The following is an 8,984-nucleotide window of genomic DNA, read 5'->3' as shown; positions in this document are numbered from 1 at the left end:
TGGAGTTCAATGCCAGGAAGGAGGTATCCAAAACCGGACGTTTACAATCGATTTCTTGCTCACATACTCGCTTCCTGGTGCTTTGCAATTATTTTGTGTCACTTAATCTCCAGCCTAGCTCTAGATGGTTGAGAGTTTTCGCCTTTTCACTCTCCTAACGTGAGAAAAACAGGGAAGAGAAAGGTGAAATCACTTCCCTAATGATACTCGGGTGGTCGGTCGCTGTCCCTGACGGAGAATCAGGCCGTGGTCCCGGTTGGGGTAGGCGTGTTAGGGGGAGGGGAGCGAGGATCAGGCGGAAGTTGAGAAGAATGGAATGAGGTGTCTCCCTGCGCGAAGGTCCAAGGCTGTTCATGTGCAACTGATCTAGGAAAAGAGGCATTACAGGTCTGCCTTTATGGTTTGGGGCCCAGGTCCATGGAAAGGTAATGACTGGTTCTCCCCTGTACGGCTTCCTTTCTGAATGCGTGTCTTTTATTCTGGGAGGCTTAGATGCCAAGAGTAATGTGTATACTTAAAAAAAAACCCTGCACAATGCCAACCTAATAGCATTCATATCATTTTGGGCATTTGGGGAAAATCAGAGTTGGAAGGAAGTTAGAAGTTCTAGATCCCATTTTTCCATCCGCGATGTGAAAACTGAAGTTTTCACTGTAGAGAGATTGAAGGAAGTCATCAAGATCATAACGCCGCTCAGCTAGTTGGGGAACGGATGTCATGCAGAGAAGATGTCGCCAACTCTTGAAACTTCCTCCACCTCCGACCTGATCTATGGACCCTAAGGATCAGGATGGCTTCACACAGAAATGCTGTTTGTATTCTGAGCTACATACTCATCGTCTTCACCTTCTTTCTCTTACGTAAGAGTCTTATGTCATGATCTCACGGTCCGTGAGTTCGAGCCCCGCGTCGGGCTCTGTGCCGACAGCTCATAGCCTGGAGCCTGTTTCAGATTCTGTGTCTCCCTCTCTCTGCCCCTCCCCCGTTCATGCTCTGTGTCTCTCTGTCTCAAAAATAAATAAACATTTAAAAAAATTAAAAAAAATAAAATCCTTGATCCAGGTTTGTGGTTCCTTTTTAAAAAAAAGTTTCATCGTGGGGTGCCTGGATGGCTCAGTCAGTTAAACGTCCAACTGAGGTCATGATCTCGCAGTTCGTGGATTCAAGCCCGGCATCAGGCTCTGTCAGGCTCTGCGCTATGTCTCCCTCTCTCTCTGCCCCTCCCCCCTCTTTCTCTCTCTCTCTCTCTCAAAAATAAACAAACATTACAAAAAGTTTCATCTTATTTAGTATAAAAAAATGGGTGCTTATTCCAGAAAAATCAAAAATCACAATCAAAAGAGTATTAAAAAACCTCCACAATTTTATCTTCCTATGTAGTACCTATTTTCCATTTTTTTAATTAAGGTATCATATTCATACAGTAAACTTCAGTTATAGTGCAAAGTTCTTTGGGTTTTTACCAATGCGTGCAAGTGTTTTACTAGTACAAAATCAATAGATAGGACACAGTGTCAACTCTTCCCCCAATTCCAAGCTCCTAACCACCACTGATACCGTTTCTCTTTTTTAAAAAAGTTAAATTCATTATTAAAGTATAATTGACATACAATGTTATATTCGTTTCGGATGGACAATATATTGACTCAGCAATTCTATACCTTGCTGGATGCTCACCATGAGTGAGGTAACCATCTGTCACCATACTGCATGATGACTATATTATCGACTTATACTCTCTATGCTCCATTTTTCATCTCCATGACTTATTTACTTTATACTTTTGCCAAAAGTCTATTACCCTGCCTGATGTTCTCTGAGATTCTTGGATCTGTGGTTATTTGTCTATAATTAGTTTTGAAAAATTCTTTGCCATCGTCTCTTTTCAAATACTCCTCATGCCTCAATCTCTCTCTGTTCTCTTTCTGGGATTCCTATTACGAGTATTTTAAACTACTTGCTATTATCCCATATCTCCTGGATATTCCAATCTTTTCAGTGTTTTCTTTTTTGTGTTTCCATTTTGTTAATCTATCTCCTCCTGGGTCGTGTCAAGTCTACTGATGATACTGTCATAGACTTCCCTCATCCCTATGACTGTATTTTTCATTTCTAGTATTTCCATTTCATTCTTTCTCCTTGTTTACATTTTTCTCCTGAAATTGCTCACCTAAAGATGCTTGTTGTCCATCTGTTTTAAATACCCTACCTGATAGTTTCAACATTTTATTTCTGTTGATTGATTAGTCTCTTGACAGATTTTTTTTTCTTCTACTTCATTGCATGCCTCACAAATTTTATTGAAAGCCATCTGTGATGGTGGAGACTGAGGCAGAGAGTCTTTATACCTCGAAATGAGCGTGGATGATCTTACCATGCCTGTTGAATTGATCTGCTCAGGAGTAGAGATGGGTTTGAGATTTATTGGTGCTATTTACTCTCAGGGCACCGCATGCTTTGAAATTCTTCTAGTGCTATCTATACCATTATCTTAAGGTCTTCCCTTCACACCTGAACCTTAAAAGATATTTTTTATGTACTGTTGATCATCCCCTAGCAATGAACTGCTGTGATTTGTTGTTTGGTACTTATTTGTCTTGGCAGTCGGCAGCAGGTTGTAGGAGGAGTGATGGGGGAGTTCCTGTTGTTCTGACTCAGCATCATTCAGTCTTTGGTAGGCATTTTGTCCTACGTCTTACAGGTGAGATTGTCACCTCTGATCCCGTCCCTCCCTCACGTGTAGAATTTGCATTCTGCTTTACATTCTGCTCCCAGAACCTATTTCTACCCTTTCTCCAAGAGTAGAACAACTTTTTCTTCCCTCCCTCCGTTTTAATAGGTCTTCCTCTGTGTCCTAAAGACGGCAGAATTTGCTTCTCTTCCACTAGAGGGTTTTGTTTGTTTGTTTGGTTTTGGTTTTTTTTTTATTTGGTTGGTTGGTTATTGTTCTCTAAGGAAGGTTCCAGACAGAGTTTCATGTCTGCCCCACAATGGTTAGTCTCCCCATCTCCAATCTTTCTCATAACCATCCAATGAGGCCCACCGAGAAGTACCTACAAGTACGCACAAACTCTCCTTGTGGCTGAGACTCCCAGGGACTCTACACTTTTATGCTAGTCCAACATTAGCCTTGAGAAATCCATTAAAACTTTTAGCTGAATTCTTCTTTCATGTGGGGAGCTTAGTGTCTGTCATCTGCTCCCACATAAGCAAGTGCTTTTCTCTCCTTGGAGGGGTCCTCTCTCTTTCCTTAGATTTTTCATTAGATGCTTGCTCTGCAGCCTTAGTTCTCCAATGGGTTTAGAAAGAGTTGTGGTTTTCGTAGATTATCCACTTAAATTTGTTATCGTGAGGGTGGGAGCAAGACTTTTTCTAACTTTTCTACATTCTAACTAGGATCAGAGTCCTCTTATTCGTTATTTAATTGTGTCACAGATTATTGGTGAGGTCGAGAATGTTTTTATGCTACGAGCCTTTCATATTTGCTCTGGGAATTTGGTTAATTATAACTCTGGGTTATCTGATGTGTGTAACCGTATATAGTAAATATTTTCTATTAACCATTTTATTCATTCAAAGGCATTTACTGAAAAACAACAGTCTCCCTGAATGTCCACACAGAGCAAAGTCCTATCCTTACCCCAAACTAAAACTGATATGGGGCTGCACTGAATGAGAAATCAACTTTTGTTGTGATAATATGTTGTGGTTTTGGAGTTATTTATCCAGCAGTGGCCCCCTCCTGGCTAATCTGGAAGTGGTGGGGGGAGCCTGAGCCCTGCTGTTCTCAGGCAACTCACAGTCTGGTTGAAGAGGCTGTATTAGATATTCTTCAATTAAATGCTGTTTAGAGCAGTTGATCCGAATTGATCCTTTTCATTTCAACTTTTTTCCCTTAATAACCTGCATGAAGAAAAAATACAGTCTGTGAAGCCGCTTGTCAGTCGCTCCTTCTCTGCTTACAGTGCCTCTGTCCTCATAAAGTGCACCCTTCTTCTCTTCTCATAAAATGATCTCTTCCCTTCCTTCTAGTTCATTTTTCACTCTCGGATCTCTCTCTTTGAGTTATGTCTGGCCTGAGATACACACTCCTGCTTAACAAGGGCACATGCCACTGTCTCCTGTCTGCACTCCCACTCTTAGAAAGGGAGGCAGGGGCCTGTGCAAACAATGCTGGGGCATGGGGAAGAAGGCCAACTGGTGGCAAAGGACAGACAAAGGACAGGAAGAGGAAGGGAACTTATCCTGACTCAGTTTCCCTGGACTATGGTAGATGCAGGGATGGCTGGATTGACTCTGAGAAATGCGTCCTCAAAATGTCTTGGTCTGCGCTTACTTTTATATGTATATCTGTCAGAATACTTTTCCCAACTTTGGGCAAACTGCATTAGATGTGCAGTGTCTCCAATGAACCCTGTGGGGCTGTATGGGCACCTCCATGTGTGTCTCTGCCTTGTGAGAAAGCCATGTCCTCTTGACTGTGTATGTAAGATATGCATTTTGGAGAAGAGAGATCCCTAAGGTCCGTGAGATGCAGGGGTACAAGAGGACCTGTCCAGCTTTGTGAAAGTAAATACAAAATACATCCCCTTGGAGGAGTGACTTTCCATGCAACTCCCACCTTAACGAAATTGTGAACTCCAGAGTTCAGCTGTACTTTTGCTCGTTTTTGACAGCTCAGAGAACGTAAATTAAGATATATCCCCTTCCTCACGTTTGACTGTGTTCTGTTTTCCAAGCATCGATGCTTCCATGCTTCCCGCTCTGTCGTTTAGGTCAAATAATATATGACTCTTCTGTTTTCTGCAAAAATCAATCAACGCCCAACCTTTGCTCATCTGATTAAGAAACGCCACATCAATCAGATACCAGAAGTGCCAGCAACAGCCTCCAGAAGGAAAGACAGATCTCCCTTGGCTTGTGATGGGGTTACATCCCGATGAACCCACCAGAAGTTAAAAATTCATTTAATACATCACAGTTTAGCCTCACTTGCCTTAATCGTACCCCGAACACTGAATGATGAGCCTAGAGTTGGGTAAAAGCGTCCAACATAAAGCTCATTTGATTGTAAAGCGTTGAAGTATCTCACGTGATTTATTGAATCCCGTACTGAATGTGAAAAATGGAAAGGTTTTACGGGGCAGAACGGTTGTCAGTGTGTAGCTTGCTGACCCTGGGGATCACACGGCTCCCCGAGAGCCATGGCCACTGCCCAGCATCACGAGAGAGTATCATCTGCACGTCGCTAGCCTGGGAAAAGACCCAGATTGAAAACTCGAAGTACAGCTTCTACTAAATGCGTATCGGCCCTGCACCGTTATAAAGTCTAAAAAATGTAAGTTGAACCATCATAGGTCTGTATAAGAAAAAAATCCAGCTTTGAAAGTGGCAGGTGTGTATGTAATAGATGTTAGCAAATTCGGGTAAACATAACTGTCTTACTAAGAATGATGGCCTCCTGTGTCTGTCAGCTGCCCTCCTTTGGGAGGCCAGGAGGGCCCGTGGGCCGATAACTGACAGCTGGAGAAGCTGGGGTTTCTCCAGGGCCACTAACCAGAGCAGGCAGCGGAAAGGAGAGCCCACGGTTGGAGGAGAGTCACCTGAAGCAGCCATTCCAGGAGAGACACGAGCAGATGGTGCAAAATCTAGTCCAAGAGTGAAGAACGAAGAGAGCAGAAAAAGTCACCCCAAAATGTGCCACTTTGACACATAGGTTATGTTGAGCTGAAGGCAATTAAGACCCACAAGACTCAAGAAAAGCTTTTTGCGTCTCCTTTAACTATGAAAATTTTTTTTTCCATGGGAGCCTATGCCAAGAAAAGAGCTATTACCCAAGACAACTTTTTATAAAAGACAGGTGTAGCAGCATGGCAGGGCAAACACGTGTGAACCAAACAGTGGGTCTTCTCATCTTCCCATGAATTGCCTTGCTCCCCCCGAAGCCCTGTCCCCTTCTCCTTAGCTCAAGATGGCATTATAAGCCTCACGTGCTTGACTATCTCAGAGTCTCATATTTTTTATGGGGCCCCAGTACATACAAAATTAAGTTTTTCTCCTATTCACCTGTCTCATGGCAATGTAATTATTAGATCAGCCAAAGAACCTAGAAAGGAAGAAGGGGAAAGTTTGCCATTCCTATAGGAATCACGGACAAGAAACAGTCACAATCAAGTACAGGTCAAAAGGGAGCAGGGTGTTGATCGGTTACATAAAAGATTGATAGTTCTTTAGGTTTAATTTAATGGACTAAATGAATGCATGTTTGCAAGTGGTTGGCCAGATTGAAGGCTCCAAACTGGAATGGAGGCTATCACCTTGTTAACCAAGGTCATTTTTGGCCTGAATTTTCCAGGAGGACAGATTCGCCCTATTGGTTCCTCTGCAACTAACCCCAAGACAGCAGGGCTCATCTAAGGTTCATGGAGGTGGAGTGAGTGGGATCCCTCCTTGTGGTCCTTCAGGTCCAACCCTAGACCAGGGAAGCAGACATGGCCAGTCCCTCTGAGGCTCAGAGACAAACACTTCATTTGTCTTCACTTCTAGGGCTCTCCTCACAGACTCTCTCCTCCTCCTCCTCCTCCTTCTTCTTCTAAAGTTTATTTATTTTGAGAGAGACACACATAGGGAGAGGAAGAGAGAGAGAAGAAGTGGGGGAGGGGCAGAGAGAGCGGGAGAAAGAGGATCTCGAGTGGGCTCTGCACCGACAGCACAGAGCCTGACGGGAGGCTCCAACTCACCAACCGTGAGATCATGACCTGAGTCGAAGTCAGATGCTTAACCAATTGAGCTAGGCCCCTTCTTCTTCTTCCTCTTCTTTGCCTCACAGCTCGTTAGCTTGCTCCACCAATTGGTCTTCCGGGCCAGTTAATCTGGCTTATCACTCAACTACACTGATTGTGTATTCACAAAACTAGTAGCCTTAAATACAGATCCTTTGTATAAAGTGCAAAAATAACCCAGAGGGCAGACACGATTTGTGTCTGAAGTAATCCCTCTTTCAAAAGCTGCAAGGATGGAGGAGAATTGAAATGGGATTGTGATAGGCTTTTCGAGAATAAAAACACTTTAATGTATTTTGGTTTTAGCACAGTCACCATGCAGCTCTTTAGTTTCGAGGTTTTTTGTTGTTGCTGGTGTTGTTGTTTTCTTCTCTCTAAAGAAAGTTGGAAATGAATAATTTCTAAGTCTTCTCCAAGCTCCTGGTGGAGAATAAGCTAGTCTTAGTAAGCAATATAAAATATATATGTGTATATATATGTATATATTATACATATATAATATATATAATATAATATATAATATATAATACATATATAATATTATACATATATAATATATATGTGTATGGGACTGTAAACAGCCCATTTACAATTGTTCCAAGGGGCTGAGCTTGAAACTCATGGATCTTTGGGGTTTCACCAGCTTTTCCAATAATGTGTTCTGGGACATTGGTCCACATCAAACACAAGCAAGGCACCATTCACTTCCAGGAAACCACTGTGTCAATAACATTTTGATATTATAATTGTTTTTTGTTCGGAGTGAGTTTATCTTTTAGCTCTGTATGCAAATTTTTACAAAAAAGAATTGGCTGCCCAAAGCCACTGCAGCATGTGTATTTTTCACGCCGGAAAACCTAGTTATTTGAATGAAACCAAAGCACCCTCCCTGACAGCGAATGTTCCTTAGCCTTTCATTTCCAATGTGTCACCGAATCCTAATCCCTCTTCCCAAGTTTCTTTCAGTTCGGTGTATTTCCCTCCATTTCCACTTCATGATAGCTCTTCCTGACTTCCAGTTGTTCCCAAAGTCAAACTGGCCCGTCACATTTTTCCCCCACGATGTCCAGAGGGATCAATCCAAAGTGCAAATCTGGTATCATTCCCCTTTTGATCACTTCTGATTTCTCTTAAAACAAGGAGAATTCTGATCATGCTCCACACAGCCTTGCCTTGTCTGTCTCTCAAAGGATATCTCAACCACCCTCTGGTGACTCTCTGTGCTCCAGCCACACAGGTTTTCTCTCAAGTCCTCAAGTAAGCCAATGACTTCTGCCACAAGGCTTCGTCACACGGTGTTCCCTCTACTGAAGACGCTGTCCACTCTTATTTATTTCTCAGAGTTGAGCTGAAGGGTCACGTTTCACGAGAAGCTTCATCTGACACCTTCTCCTCATCTGACACCCCCTCCCAGCCTACACCTCCTCCTGGCTTTTGTTATGTCCCCTTGACACATGCTCCCCAATGACCGTCTCCTTCATTGAGAGCGCTTAGCTCAGCTTACTAATTCATTAACTTTCATTAGTTAGAAAAAGACTTTCCTCCCTCATTAGAGTGTAAGTTTCCAAAACTTGCATTTGTTTACAACTCCCTGTTTTGTCACCAGAACTGAAAAGAGTTCCCCTTAACTATTAGCAGCTCAATGGATAGTTACTGAAAGGAGAGGTGGACGGATGGGTGGGTGATGGCCTCGCTGCTCACCAAGACCGCCATAATAGGCACCTTGGGTGCCCCAGGTCGATGGCCAACTTATGTTGCATCACGAAAAGCCAAAGTCCAGTGATAATTTTTTTAAATACCATGTACCACTATGGTCCTGTTCAATTATCTGAGATACTCTCAGACAGAAGGGGCAAAAGGTTATTGGATGTTGTTTCTGATAGAAATGAGTAGTTCTGGCTTAAAAATAACAAGGCAACCTTTGGAGTTAAGCTTCGAATCGATGGGGCACCTGGATGACTCGGTTGAGTGTCCGACTCTTGATTTTGGCTCAGGTGATGATCCCAGAGTCATGGGATCGAACCCCATGTCAGGCTTTGCACGGAACATGGAGTCTGTTCAAGATTCTCTGTCTCTTCCTCTGTCCCTCTCCCCCACCCACACACACACTCTCTCTGTCTCAAATCAAATTAAAAAAAAATTTTTTTAACTTTGAATTTACTCAAAAGAAGAAGGATTTAATTATTAGAGCTGTTTAAGGAT

Source organism: Prionailurus bengalensis, chromosome E4 (genome assembly GCF_016509475.1).
Source record: "Prionailurus bengalensis isolate Pbe53 chromosome E4, Fcat_Pben_1.1_paternal_pri, whole genome shotgun sequence".
Taxonomy (NCBI): Eukaryota; Metazoa; Chordata; class Mammalia; order Carnivora; family Felidae; genus Prionailurus; species Prionailurus bengalensis.
This window is presented reverse-complemented; position numbering follows the sequence as displayed.